This window comes from Cupressus sempervirens, chromosome 10 (assembly GCF_028749045.1).
Source record: "Cupressus sempervirens isolate cs-2001-9-10 chromosome 10, ASM2874904v1, whole genome shotgun sequence".
NCBI classification, from domain to species: domain Eukaryota; kingdom Viridiplantae; phylum Streptophyta; class Pinopsida; order Cupressales; family Cupressaceae; genus Cupressus; species Cupressus sempervirens.
The window spans coordinates 442,192,131-442,208,038 of NC_143127.1; the positions used below are offsets into that span (position 1 = coordinate 442,192,131).

Consider the following 15,908-nt stretch of genomic DNA (forward strand, 5'->3'; position numbering starts at 1 on the left):
AGATGAAGCTGATGAGGCAATCAAGGAACTCCTAGCAAAGAATGGTTCTCTGCAGGAAGAAGTAAGAAAACTTAAAAGAGAACAAAAAATCCAATCAATTAGGCTATAAGAAGTTTTGGAACAAAGAAATAAGTCAAATGAAGACTTGGAGGCAAGAAATAATCAATCCAATCAGCATGAAGACCTCATGGATCAAATCTCTAGAGCAAATGAAGAAATCAGGATTCTCAAAGCACAGAATGAATGAATAAGAAGTGATCTAAATAGTGAAAGGGAAATTAATGAAAGAATATTGAGAGAACTAAGATGTGAAAAGAAAATTGTTGAAAAATTAAAGAGTGACCTAAATACTGAAAAAAAAATCAATGAAAGAATGATGAAGTCACAAGAAGACATGAATCAACTGATACAACAAAATTTGCAGAATCTTCATAAGCAAAAAGATAAAGTAGGACTTGGATACAATGAAGAACAAGGTGAATCTTGCAAGCAAGGTGCAAAAAGGAATCTAAAACCCTCATGCAATCATTGTGGGAAAATTACTCACACATCAAAAAAAATTTGGAGCAATGGAAAAGGAAAATTCAATGGAAAGTGCTATAATTGCAATCAGCATGGTCACAAAGCCAATGAATGCAAGGAGAAACCAAATTTTGAAGGTAATTACCACAAATGTAAAAAGTATGGTCACAAGGCATCTCAATGTAGATCCAAAAAATTCAATCCAACTGAACAACTTGTAAAGGCAATATTTGGATGGGACTACAATACCTGGTGCAGATGTTATTATTGTGGAGAATATGGACACATTGGTATATACTCTGCAAGACATCACCTAAGGAAGAAAGACACTACTATAAGCTGTTATACATGCACTGAACTTGGTCATATAGCTAAAAAATACATGAATATAGGTAAAATTGAAGATGAAAAGAAAGCAAGGGCTGATAACATAAGGAAACAAATGAAGCAGCAATGGATTCCTAAATCCACTAAAGATACAAGCTCAAATAATGGAAGTGAAGTCACTCAAGAAGTGGGTGAGTCCATCCCCTCAAACTAAATTCCTAAGAATGTGTTGGAGTTGTACTCTGCAAGGAAATCATAAGCAGTTCCAAGAAATGTGAGGAATGCAAAATGATCCAATTAGTATTGTGAATATACTGAGATCACATAAAAGTCATCTTTCATCGAGTGCATTAGACTCTACCGAGAAAATTAGTTAAAGACCTTACTGAGAAAGGTTGGGACTAAAAGAGAATTTTGTTCATCTACTCAGTTGATACTCATGCTAAGTTAGGTTAGTGGATGACAGTCTGTCATGCACTATGACAACATGGTACCTAGCATTAATGGTGAACTTTTTATCAAAATGGGAAAAATTCAACTTCATTTTTCATTGTATCCTTAGAGCTAAAATATTTCTAGGTGCATTCGAGCAACTTCAAGGCAATTTCAAGCAAATTTTTAGTTAACGAAGTTTGTCCAAAGATTTCCATCACTTATCGAGTAGTAATGGCTTTCACAAGCACAAGCACTAGCAAGGCAAAATGTGGATTAGAAATGTTGGTCAAGGGCGTAGAATGGAAAGCACCAAACTTCAAGTTGGTTCCCACTATGGAAAAGGCACTAGACCCTAATGGCACACAATTGCAGATACTACCAAAGGTACTTCTGATCAATGATATTCGAACTCATTTCAAATGTTCAATTCAAGAAATAGGAACCCTAGAAATGGATAGCACATTAGAAGAAATGCGTGTTAGTGGCTCACTAAAACTCAAACATAAATATCTGGAGACAAAAGGGTTAACCCACATATCTCATATGTCAAGAAGCTTCCAAATAAAATGGATTAGATATATCCTTATCCATGTTCACAATGGTCAGTTATCATTGGAACAACTCGTATTAATCACCAAGAAGATGATTCACAAGATTACTAGCCTTCCCATTCTTAGCAAAGCCAAATCCACTAAAACCCTAGGTTGAGACGAACTTCAGAAGAAAATCCTAGCTGAGTGGGATGGTAGAGGCTTAAAGGTTAGCATTGTTACCAATGTAGAACTAAGATATGGAATTCATGTGATAGCTCACAAGATTTAGAGGTCTAGTCAATTGAATAGTGTGTCATGTGAGGCCATAGACCTGGCATTTAAGGTTATGAAGAAGAATTTGGAGTATGACTTGTCTAACCTAATGCTAAGACAACTGAACAAGAACATGGATAGTATCAGATCATCTAAAAATAACCCCTATAAATTCAGTTCATTGTTGACATGTTTATTCTTCTATGTACAAAAATTCTTTCATTCCAAAGTTTCTATTGTATTGAGAAAGGATGTCCCCACTCTATATCAAATTAATGAGTTTATAGCAGAAATGGGTGTCAATTTTGATAGTATAATGAACAAATATTTTGAAGACTTCAAGGAGAGAATGAACAATAAGTTCAGTATTCCTCCTAAACTTGTTCAGAATTACAAAGATGACCTATGTTTTATGGTTGACTGCGATAGAGTATACATTCAGGCAGTTAGGCCCTGAGTTGCATGGATAAAACCTCTACCTTATGAGGTAAACATTGATGAAACTAGGTATATTATTGAAACACTAGTGAATGAGCCAATAGATTCTAAGCAACCAATTTTTGGAACCTATGATGAGGCAAAAGCCAAAATAGAATTGGAGATCAAACTTCCCCAAGCAATGAGTAAAGGTAAGAGAAATGTTACCGAGTTGAAAATTGCTACTGAGCCTTTAATGATTACCGAAGGAAAAGGTGAGGATGAAGAAGAGGAGTAGAAACTAGAAAACGAATAGCAAGAATCAGAGAAGGAGGCAGAGCTTGCAAAGAAGAAAGGAAGGGTCATTATCACAAAACCCCCAAAGACCTCCATAGCTATTTTCACCAGGCGAGGAAAAGGTTAGAATAAGGATGAAGTAGTATTTTGCAAGCCCCAACTGACCTTCCAAGAAATATTGAAACAAATGGAAGAGGGAGCTGGCATCACTAATTTAAAAGCTTTAAAGTTTGAAACTAGGACTTATGCAGAAAAGATGCAGATTAAGGAACTAGTACTTAGCAAGATGGGAAAATGGAAATACTCCCCAAACTAGATTGCCCCTCAAATCTCCACAGAACTATTGGTAAGACTGCAACCAAGATGGGATTCAGCTACCCAAATAGAAAAGGACATATATGAATAATCCTTGAAGAATCTTCTACTAAGTCTTAGTGAGGTAGAAATAAAGGAAGCAATGAAGAACAATAAAGGTAAAATGATGATTAGATTTCACACATGTTTGATTTTAATTAAGGACATTGAGAATGTTGTTAGAGATGCAACAAAAATTTGGAAGAACATCTATCATCTGCATAAGCCCAGTAATGATCTAGTGGTAATCAAGGATGATGATGGCACCAATAGTGATGGAGGAGATGACAACACTCCAAGTGCTAGTGATGATCAAGCACTAAATTCTGATGATGAAGAAAAAGGGGAAGAAGCTAAAGAGGAAGACAAGGAGGAAGAGGATGAAGAAGATGATCCAATGAATATTGCAGCCTAAGTCATTGCTTCCCTTTCTCACTCTCCACCTAAGATGGCCACATCAGCAGGGATGGAGATAGCTTCAGCAGGATTGACCACATTAGAAACATCATCTACTCATGCTTCCCCATAGCTCTGAGCATCTTCTATGGAAGTAACAATTACTTCATCTACTGAGCTATAGCCTTCTCCATCAACACCTAAGCAATCAGTCACAAAAGCATCAATTGTGTCTACCTCCTTTGTTCAATGTATAGTAAGTTCAATTTTGTCTACTCCAATTGTGAATATTCCAGTTTGTACATCATTTTTGGGAAGCACACCAATTTTGGGCACAGTCAGTACTTCTCTCAGCTTTCGTCCAGTTGCACCAATTCAAGTATTTTCTACTAGTCCATCTATGTCAACTATTGTCTCTATTTCCAAATCCAAGGAAGTAAGCATAGAAGTAAAACCTAAGACTCCTCTAAAACTTTTGCTTACTGGAAAGCAAATTGATGAAGACATATATTTGGAAACAAAAAATTGTATTCCCAAGATAGACTTGGACAATGCCTCGGCCAATGAAATGAGAATGGTTAGTCAGCTTCTAGAGCAAAAGGCAAGGCAGAAGCAACTCAGAGAAGAAAGAGATAGAGAATACACTATTATAGAAAGTGCCAAAAATATAATTATTGAAGCTATTGGTGTTGATGTTGATTCATCTCAACACATTTGTTGCAATTAGAAGAGGTTGTAAATAAGTTCAATGAGGACACCTCTGGGCAAGAGAAAATCATTGAAAAGGCAAAAAAGAAATTTGATAATAAAGTGCTTGAGCACATTGCAATAAAAAAAGTTGAACTATCTTCAATTTTGAGCAAGCTTTCACAAATGTAACATCACTTTTTTGGAAAGCTCTATGATGTTACTGAGTACACCAGCGAGATCAAAGAAAAATTAAATAAGTTAGATGTGGAAATGAAAGATAGCACTCAAAAGTTGCAGCTTGACCATAGTTCAAGCTCATCTCATCACATAAAGGTGAAATTTTTGTCTAAAATACAGGCAAATTTACTGAGAGAAGAAGCCAGAATCTAGTCTACACTGGTTGACATTCAAAATATGATTCTTCTAGTCATGGATCAAATGCAAAAACACATTGCCTACTCAAAAACATTGATTCATGACAACAATTTTTCAATAGCTAATCATATGATCAAACTTTTTGCAAAAGTTCAAGTGGCTCTCTCCACCTGCAAGATTTTGCAAGACAACTGGGATAAGACATTGTCTCTTATTCTCAAGGTACACTCTAATTTTCTCTCAAATTTTGGTGTCTCAATTTAAATTTATTGTATATACATTCTTTGGCATTATTGTCAAAAAGGGGGAGATGAGATTGTTGGCAGGGGGAGATAAGATTGTTGGCATTGGAAGTATGAGTTGTACAGGAAAAGGAAGAAAAAGGAGTAAGAGAGACATTGTACAGATAAAAGCTATGCATGCCATATGTATGGTGGAGATATGTAAGATATGTATATAGCAGAGTAAATTAGAATGTCAATTTTGGTTCATAAGTGTTTTTGTCACTAATGCCAAAGGGGGAGATTGTTGGCATTACGATTATTTTTGTCATTAGTGACAACACTTACTCAATTCTGAATGCTTATTGAGCATCCAGTGGTTACCTTGTAAACTTAGCAGTTTACACCAAGCAGACAATGGCTACCAAGCAAATACAGACAATGTGAAGTCCAGCAATGTCTACTGAGCTTCTCAGTATCTACCATGCTTCATAGTGTCTATCGAGTAGATAGTTTGTATTATGAAGATTCAGTGCAAACTGAGCGATGAAAGATTTAGTTTTTACCAAGTGAAGCAAGGTAAACTCAGTGTACAGTATCTATCGAGTGACACTACATCTATCGAGTCACCAGTGGTTACTGAGTTCAAAACTACATCGAGTGATTAGTATGGACCGAGCCTTCACTTTTGTTGAGTGCATGATGATTCTGAGTAAGGCAGTGGATGCCATCTATTAGAATGTCACCGAGTTAGTTCAGTGAACCCGAGTTATTTACTATTGGGCTGACTTTGTAATGTATTTGTTTACTTGTATTTTGGCCAACTTTGTAATTTTGTAAGTTTGAAAGGTATATATGTAAGATGTATTGTAAAATATCAAACAGGTATGATGCATGATGATGAGAAGGAATTGAAAAGTAATGTGAAGTATATGTGAAAGATTATTAGCAGTAGTTCAAGGTACACAGCAAGGTCAATTCAGAGATTGAAAAGTTATATTCATCACATGAGCTGATCAGTGCATAAAGGATCTTATCAAAAATCAATTGCAAGCAGATCTACTACTTCATCCTAATAGGTGAATCAGATTTTCAAATCCTCTAAAAGGGTAAACTTAATAGTCTTTGTACAAATCTCCTAACAGAGTGCATACTTCATTGTATGTTTGCAAATCCTCTAACAAGGTGGACCTCACAGTCCTTTGTGCTCCTAATAGGGCAGATCACTAGAAGTGGTCAATGTAATCCTTAACAGGCCAACTTTATGCTATAGTATTGAAGTTTTGTGGGTATCATCCCCATGCCAGTTTTACTTTCTATTTGGAAAGTTTTTGGGTCACCAAAATATTGTGTTCTCTTGTGTAATGATTGTTTTATGTTTCAGTACTTATGCATTCAGTAGCATAGATGGATGTATGGTAAATTAATAAAAAAAATTTAAGGTTATTGATTCACCCCTTCCCTCTCAGTAACCTTTCATATCCTAAATATTTCCAAAAAACATACCCAAAGATACAGAGGTTGGTCATACTTAGAGACATCGAAAGAATAAGTTGTAACAAGGTTGACTACAAAGCTTAAACTAAGATCATTAGTGGGTGCCAAGAAAGTTAGTTGAAGCCGAGAAAATTCTCAGCTAGAGTTGAGTAACAGGAAGTTCTAGTATATACCAAGTGATCTTCAGGTGTCGAGCATCAAGAAAAACAAAGTTGATGCCAAGTAACACAGTATGTGTTGAGCACTAGTATTTCAATAGTGTCAAGCTATTGCATTATTTCAAATGATGAAGATTCACCAAATCTAAGTTGACAAAGTTGTTGTCTCAAATTTTTTGAACTAGTTGGAAGATAAGGATGATGAGCTAGTGGCACAAAATTCTATGTAAACCATTTTTAGGTGAATTCAAGAGGATTATTCAAGAATTTTCTATAGGAAACAAAATATGGGTTAGATACAATGAATCCTACCTAGTCCATACGAATTGAAATCAAAAGGAAGGAAGAATCAAGTGGAAAAATAACTCCAAGACTTCTATTTAAGGAGTCATAGACCAAGAAGCAAATGTTGTTGATGTTGCTGCTGCCAAAGAGCCAAATTAAAAAGTAGTTAGAAGGGTGTCAAGGAGAAGACATCTAGGAGAAGGAAGAGCATAGAGGCTCTACTTCTACAAGTGGTCATGAAGAGATGATTGCACTAGTACATTGAGCATGGATGCTCAAGGAGACTAAGCTTGAAAGGAGGGCAAGTTGTCAGAGTTGCAAAGATTGAAGGCCAGGCAATGGTATGAGCTGAGAAGTGATCTAAGATCTACAAGTTAAGTTGTATGTTGTAGTTAGGTGAAAGATTTTCTAATACTCTCTAGCAATTGTATTAGATATGAAAATCCTATGGACTTAGGTTGGTTTAATAGCCATTTGTAAATCCTTTAACAGGGTGGCATTCCAAGTGAATGTTCAAAAGTCCTCTAACTAGGCCCACTTCTAACAAGGTGGTTAAATCCTCTAACAAGGTCACATTTAATAGTGTGTTGTAAGGCTTTAATAGGGCAAGCCTTTCATAGAGCATCACTTTAGAAGAGTGAGAATTGAGTAGCATTTTACTAGTGTTTTTTCCCAAATTAGGTTTCCACATAAATCACTATGTTATGTGTTGATTTCTTATGTGTTATGTTTGCATGTTGATTTATAGTAAGTTGCAAGTTAGAAAAGTTAAAGCTTGGATTAATGAATGAATGAGCTCACTATACTTAGTGAAAAATTTGAATAGGACATTTGGACCTTGAATAACTGATGCACAACCCCCCCCCCCCCCCCCGCTCTCAGTTATTCTAAAAAAATCTAACACTTTTTAGATACCTTTTAAGACCTTTCTATGCATGTCTCTTGTCAAATTTATAGTCATTTTCTATAGAAAGGTTTTATTTTCTCTACACTCACCTCCACACAATGTAAAACATATTTTAAATTGTGGAATCAAAAAAGGAGAGAAGAATTAGATAACCAATTGAGATGATTCTAGAGAAGAAGAATAGGCAAAGATCTGATGCTAAGTAATTATAACAAAATACTTTAAATGCAAAATAAAATCTAAAAAAAAACTCTTTAAATGTTTTACATGTGCCTTTGTATGTTTTCCTAAGTGATCGAAACCACAAGTGTAAATATTGAAGCAAAGAGACCCTTTAACTATTGAAAGGACTGTGTACTACTAGTAGTCCCTGTCCTATTCATAACTATGGCCTTGTGCAAATGATGTTGTAATAGGGATTTTTGTAACAATGGTATCTTCCCATGTTTTAATTTTTTTTTTTCATGACAATATTTGGGATTAGACATTGTAATTTGATCCCAATTTGTCATCACTTGATATTTCCTGTAGATCTATAGATATAAAATAATTACAAGTTAATACTTATAATTTGGAAACTAGGCCTTAGGCCTCTTTGTGAATACCATTAAACTTCTTTAGTGCAATAGGGAAATGGAATTTCTTAGTTCCTAATTAGGAACTTTCATTTTTCTCTCTCGGTATGTATGCTTCATTAATTGATCTACAAGAAAAGATAGAGGATAAAGCTAATTTAAGACGCCATTATGGTACCTAGACATGCAACCTACCTTAGCAATATTGCTATGGTTTGAAGTTTCTCTTAAGATCCACCATCCAAATTAAGATTTAAAAAGATGAAAAGAGTTGAGGTAATTTCCTAGTTCTTTACCCCATTAACAACTTTAAGCTATAACTAAAGTACTAGAACAATGATTAAAATCTATTTTTTTTCCTTAGAACCGTTGAGATCCATCTCAATGTGGGAAGAGGCCTTGGAAGAGAGTGCAATTTTATGCAATGCCTCTCCCATGGGTTTTAAGATATCTTCTCATACAATTCATTTTAATTGTGGTAAACCATAGAAACATACTAAAACATAATCATATAGAAAATAGATTTCATGGCAATGCTTTGGAGATAAAATAATAGGCCATCTATGAAGCCAAACAAATGATTCATTTAAAATCAAGATTATGATGATATTAGTCAAGGAACCATTCATCTATGAATCAAGAGTTTTGAGTTTTATGTGTTGTCAATAATGGCTTGAGTCCAATAGCAGGGGAGAAGGGTGAAGGATATATTAAACATTGATGCTTCTTGAGGTGATGCAAATACATAGTTTTGAGCTACCCATAATGAAGCCTCCATACCCTATAGCTACCCTTTGATAACCAAGGGAAGGAAAATAAAAAATAAGCTACCACTTTGATCCTTGACCTAAAAGTCATATGTCTAGTTCAATGCTATACAAATGGGACAATTGGTCCCAGATACACTATCTTGCCAAGAATTTCTCACTCCTAAATATTATTCTAGGTGATGAGTAATAACTCATAAAAAAAATTCATGACATTCAATACATCATTGCAATTATTAATCACATTAACAATGGTCCAAAGAAATTTTTTATTGATAGCAATCACTTGTTATTTAACTCCAAGAGGAGCAACTTTAATGTGGTAAACATTCCAACTTATATATTGCACTAGATCTATAGAGAATTCAAGCTGTAACACAAGAAAAGTGTTCACTAGAAATAATAGCAACATTCTCTAGCACTCCTCCATCAATGTATCCTATCAAAAGACCATCACCTATTGCATGTTAAAAATGGTAAAAGATGCCTCTCAAAATATCATTAACCTTGCAATGAGCTTTCATGCCTATGTGAAAGTATAAAATATTTGGTCCTTATTGAAATACAATTTATAATTTTCCTTACATGGCCAAGAAGTAAGAGTTCCTTGCGCATGAATTGACTAGATTATACTCTAATATATTTGTAATACCATACCAGTGTTTTCCTAAAATGCCCAAGTACTGCACTGGATACTGTCATGACCATTCCCTTTACTATTACAAAGCCATTGAATAGACTTGTATGACAGGTATATGTTTATCAAATTTGAGATGAAGAAAAAGATTAAATGGCCCTATCCGAGAAAATGCCTGACTATAGGGAATAATTTTATGGTCTATAATTGTTTCAAAGTGACTTTCATAAAAATCAATTGTACTAGCTTTCCCTTTGATCACATTTTTTCTCTATTTTTTTGTGTAGTACATTTTGTTATAATATAAGGCTTTTTATCTACTCATTTGAAACAAACTTTTATTTAGTAAATAGTTCTATGAGAATGTAAAGACTATGTTTGATTTGAAAATAAATATGAAAATCAAAATATGGGATTGCAATAATTAAGATGTACTATCAAACCAATTCACTTGCTAGGGTTTTTGTGTTTGACTATTAAAAATTTAAAAGCATTGGATTTATTTCTTATATCAAGGAAAGTGAATCTTCTAAACCACCTGGTTCGTCATTCTTTCCTTCTTCACATAAAAATTTTAGTGCACTAAATTATGTCAAAATGCAATGCATTACAACCTTGAACTATTCAAGAAAAGTGTACTTTCATTGCATTAGAAACATCACTACAAGCCCTTAGTCACATCCAATATCATTACATCGTCATGTTCCCTTCTACCCAGATCTGGAATCAAAGACAAATCCCCTCATTTGAAATTTTCATAGACATCCAAAAGAGGCTAGATTAAGTTCATGTGTTATTCTAGATTCAACTCTTAAAAAGTATGAGAAAGGACTCCTCAGAGATGTTTGTGTTAGAGAAAGGGCAGCTCAACAAGATGGGGCCATACCATCTACTAATGATGATGCAAAGAGTAAGATTATGAAGACCTTTCTATTGGAATTTCTATTTGACATTTGGTATCTCTTCATTATCTATTTTGGCATTTATAACAAACAAATTCTTAAGGCATATCCCTTACCAATAACAATGCCAACTTCTAGTTTCTAGTAGGAATTTTAATTGTACTATTAATGTGGCCTACTAGATTGCATAAACACCCAAAACAACTAGTTCACATCTAATGAAAATTTTACCTTTTGTATGTGTCCACACAATGGGAAATAGTTTTACCAACACGAGCCTTGATAAAGTTGTTTCTTTCACACATACAATTAAATCCATGGATCCTTTTTTCATGTTCCCTTGTAGGCATTATTTCTTAGGGAGGCACCAAATTTAGTGGTTGTGATTTCTCTTGCACCTATTGTTGGTGGAGTAGCACTAGTATCTATGACAACTACTTATTTTAGCTTGGTTGAATTTTGGAGTACAATCGCTTCAAATTTGACATTTCAATCTCGTAATGTTCTTAGCAAGAAATTAATGGTGAAGAAAGAGGAATCTCTCAACAATATAATTTTTTTCTTAATAATAATAGTTATATTATTGTTTTTTCTTCCTCAAGTAACTTTTTTCTTTAAAGGTGTTTAGCTTACACCTACTTACACACATTCTATAGGCCTAGATGTGAAGGTGATATTTTTTAGAGCTTTGTTGGAAAGGGCATGTTTTCATTCATATCAATGAGATCCTACATGATACTTCAGAAGGTATCTCTAGTTACACATTTTGTGGATAATTGTGTTAAGTGGGTGGTCGTTATAGTGCTCAAAACTAGTATTTCTTAGTCTAGAGTTTTTGCATATTCAAGGATAAAGCAACTAAAACCAAATCCTAAACTGAAGGCAAACTAAGCTTTGTTGAAACTGGCAATGAACTTGGTTTTTGGTGTGATAGGTTGATCACAGTGATAGTTGCCACAACTCTTATATGCTTTGATAATCAATTTGATATTTATTTTGAAATCAATTAAATAATTTCTAACATTCACATGTTATCGAATAACTATATAGGCATCTCACTCTTTCTTGTAGACTCTTCCTGATGTTTTGTTTATGTGGAGAATTCTACTTTGTCTAAATAATTTTTTTTAAAGCATTACCATACAAACCTAATTTGGATCAAATTATTTGGTAGCTACATATTGTGATATTAGTGTAAAGAGATCCTAGTTAAGCATCAAAAATCATATGGGCTAAATTTCTATAAAATGAAGCTCTTGCCCTTAAACCCCTCAGAGTTTTCATAAAGAAGTCATCTTATCATGTAAGTGCATGGTATGCTTTTTTGAAGGCACAGATTTTTTGGATTCTATATTAGAGAATCCTACAATTAATTTGTTGAAAATGTTTAAATATTACAACTTTTCATTTTTTATCTAGGTTACACTCTAAAAATATGCAACTCTATCTTGCTATATTTTGTTTATAAGAAGAGTTTTAAATTTTTGGTCCCAAACTTTTTTGTTTGAAAGATTTCCTTTGAAATATTTGCTAATTCAGAGAAAAAAATGAACTTTAAGCTAAATTCTTTAAGGAGAGAGTTACTTTGGAAGCTAAACATCAGAAGTTGTAAGAATTAACCACTATATTATAAGTTATATTTTTTTTTTTGTGTTAGTTTTGGCTTAGTATCAATCTTTTGTATTGTTGGTTATGATTTTGCAATCCATTACCTAATCTTCTAAGCACATTATTTGTTACTATCATTTAATTACTCTTAAGAGATATGAAATTATTAATGGCATAGTGGATATTGAAATTAAGAACAAGTCCTAGAATGAAAATATAATAGAAGAAAATTAGGAATAAAGTGAAAAGAATTCTATCAATTCATAGATTTGTATCATGGAAGAAGTATGGATAATATTTTGTAAATAATTTGAAGGGAAATTTAGTTTAACTTGACTAATATTGGTTGTTTTAGATTATTCTTGTATTTTTACTTGCTTGGTATTTTTCTCTAGAGGAAAGAATTCCTAAGTGTTGGCTAATAGCCATGAAGACAAATGGGATTCTTGTAGTGCTAGTGAGATTTTAGTTTTCTTTGTGCCACCTTGTTAAATAATATATTTTCAATTTTCTTATAATCCAATTATATTTAAGGCTATGACTTATCCGTAGCATAGTGTCATGTTATTGTAATTGTAAAAATCATGATATTTTTTTGTTGTTGTTTCTGTTGCTTGTTTATTGTAGGATAGAGGATCCAAAAGTTATCAACCTTGAATTTCACTTTGATATAAACCTTTCAAGAATCTAGTGGTAAAAAACTAGTGAATCACATGCTTTGTGTTTTCTTATATTGTGCATTAATAGAGTAGTTATGATATGTTTCCATGTGTTACGATTGTATGTATGTCTTTGTCCCCATTTGAGCTTGGTATTAAAAGGTTGATTTGGAATTTTTATGCTTCTCAAGAATTTTGTCAAGTTGTAAATTGGATCATGCAATTTTAGTTCATTTGTAGGTTATTTTCTCTCTAGCATCCTGATGATGGATCATGTAGTATGATCTGAAATGTTGATGATAAAAAACTATACACAATCAAATCCAAAAGTTGAAAGTACATTAGAATAGATTGTGGGAATATAATAGATCTCATTCTAGGTTCTTCATTTCTGAGTCACCAATCATTGACTCCCTTTTCCTTTATGGTTCAACTTTTTATAGGTATATTTGAGGATGTGAGACTCGAGCCTTTGTTAATCCCCTTCTCCTTTACATTTTAACTTTTTGTAGGTACATTTGGGGAGGTGAGACGCAACCCTCTATCAACCTATCAATGATGTTACAGTCTTGAAGTACTATCAAGAAATGGAGGATTTATCCCATACTCTTCTTATTGTGTTCTATACATTAAAAATGTATCTTCCATATTATGTTATCTTTTCATTAGTGTAGAAAAAATTTAATGTAGAAAGTTACATATTGTATGATTATTCTTGAAAGGGTGCTAGCTCAATGGAAGAGCACCTATTTTACAAGCAGGAGGATGGTGGTTCAATTCCATTGTGCCTTATTATGACCAAATATACTACTAAATATGTGACAAAATATGCTACAAAATATGCTACTAAATTTATTACTAAATGCTACCAAATATATGACTGCATATGCTACTATATATACCAATAAATATGTGACTAAATTAGCTATCAAATATACAATTGAATATTCGATTAAATATAGTACTAAATATGTGACTAAATCAATGATAAAAATTAGTGACCAAATAAGTGACTAAAATCATTTAGTAGTATGTTTAGTGGTGTTATAAATGACTGGATATTAACTACTATTAGTCATGTGACTAAGTTTAGTCACCTATATACAATTTTTAGTAGTTTTTGTACTAGTGTCAAAAGAAAATAAACAAACTAGGGAAAATTGTAAATGGGAACCTCCCCCTACAAATTGGGAAAAACTTAAATTTGATGGAGCTTCTTGACGAAACCCAGGTATTTTAGGTCTAGGCTACATTATTCATTTAGATAATGGCTCGTGGATAATTGAAAGTTCCAAGCATCTAGGGATATTAACTAATAATCTAAAAATATTAGAGGCTTTTATTGAAGGTTTATATCTTAGTTTAAAATTAAGGATTGGTAATCTAGTTATTGAAGGGGATTCACAAATTATTCTAAATGCCCTAAGAAAAGGAAGTATGTCCAAATTTATATTAAATTGCAAACTTGAATAAGAAAGTATCAAACACATATAGAGAGAAGGAAATATGAAAGTAGATAGTCTAGCTAACAAATGAACAAATGGGCAAAATGTTATATTGAAGAATAGTCAGGTCTGTCATCACCAATTTTAACATTTCTAAAAAGAAACCAAACAAATACCTATGAAAGTGCTTGGAAGACTAGAAAAATCACATGCCCTCATAATCTTAAAGGTGGTAATATTTTGAGATATTTTAAACATGAGAAGATGATGTTTGTTGTTGCTTTGAATCCGACCTATTTACATTATCAATATTTTATGTTAGCTCATATATATATATATATATATATATATATAGGAGGGTATCATAAAGGAAATAATATATTCTAATAAATTATTGTAATGTAATTTATATTATTGCTAGATCAAAGAACTATTTCCTCACAAGTTGTGTAAGAAGTTTAAATTAGAATGAGATTTACAAAATCCTAATTGAGAATTAGATCTTCCCAAACAATATATTGTCAATAATGGGTAACTTTAAATATTCTTTATTACTTTGGATGATGTATTTCTTCAAGTCTAGTTTATAACATTGTAGTGGCTTTTTAATAATATTAACCATAAATTGAAGGGTGACATAAATAGTATCAATTTATATTTAAGAAATTCACAAATATTAGGAGAACTAATAATACAAAAGGCAATTTTAGCCTTTGTTTATAAGTGATTGTAAGTGTTTACAAGTATTCTCTAAAACAAAAGATGTCTCTCACAATTCCTTAGTAAGAAGGCCAAAGTAGTTAGTTAAAGATTGTTGGAAATCTGATTGAAAAGCTCATTATTGAAGATCAAAGGGAGAGATTGTTGCAAAGAAATGATGTATTGGTAGCATACTCAAAGATAAAAAGAAAGGCCACACTTAGAAACATTGGAGGAAGAAGTTGTAACAAGGTTGAATGCAAAGCTTAAAATAAGATCTTTAGTGGGTGTTGAGCAAGTTAGTCGAAGCCGAGAAAATTCTCAGTAGGAGATGAGTAATAAGAAATTCTAGTGTGTGCTGAGTAATCTACATGTGTCGAGTGAAGATCAGGTACAACGCAGCATAAAATTCTTAGTTGATGTCGAGTTATCTTCAAGTGCCAAATGTCAAAAAATTCTTAGTTGGTGTCAAGTGATCTTTAGTTGCTGACCATCAAGAAACCCATAGTTGATGTCGAGTAACATAGTATGTGTTGAGCACCAGTATTTCAATAGTGTCAAGTTGCTCCATTATTTCAAATGATGAAGATTATCCAAATCTAAGCCAACATAGTGGTTACATTGAATTTTGTGAATGAGTTGGAGGATAAGGATGATGAGCTAGTGGCACAGAATCCTATGTAAACCATTTTTGGGTGAATTCTAAAAGAATTATTCAAGAAGTTTCTAGAGGAAACAAAATATGGGTTAGATGCAATGAATCCTACCTAATCCATATGAATTGAAATTAAAAAATGAAAGAATCGAGGAAGAAAAAGAACTCCAAGACTTTTATTTAAGGAGTCATAGACCAAGAAGCAATGAACTACTGCTACTATTGATGTTGAAGAGCCAAATTTGTGAAGTAATTGGAAGGGTGTCAAGGAGGA

At 33.1% G+C, this 15,908-nt stretch overlaps 1 pseudogene; it reads left to right on the plus strand.

The window, feature by feature from the left end:
* Positions 1 to 1,515: 1,515 nt before the first annotated feature.
* LOC149534617 (phosphoenolpyruvate/phosphate translocator 2, chloroplastic pseudogene) lies at positions 1,516 to 11,459 on the plus strand (annotated as a pseudogene).
* Positions 11,460 to 15,908: the final 4,449 nt, after the last annotated feature.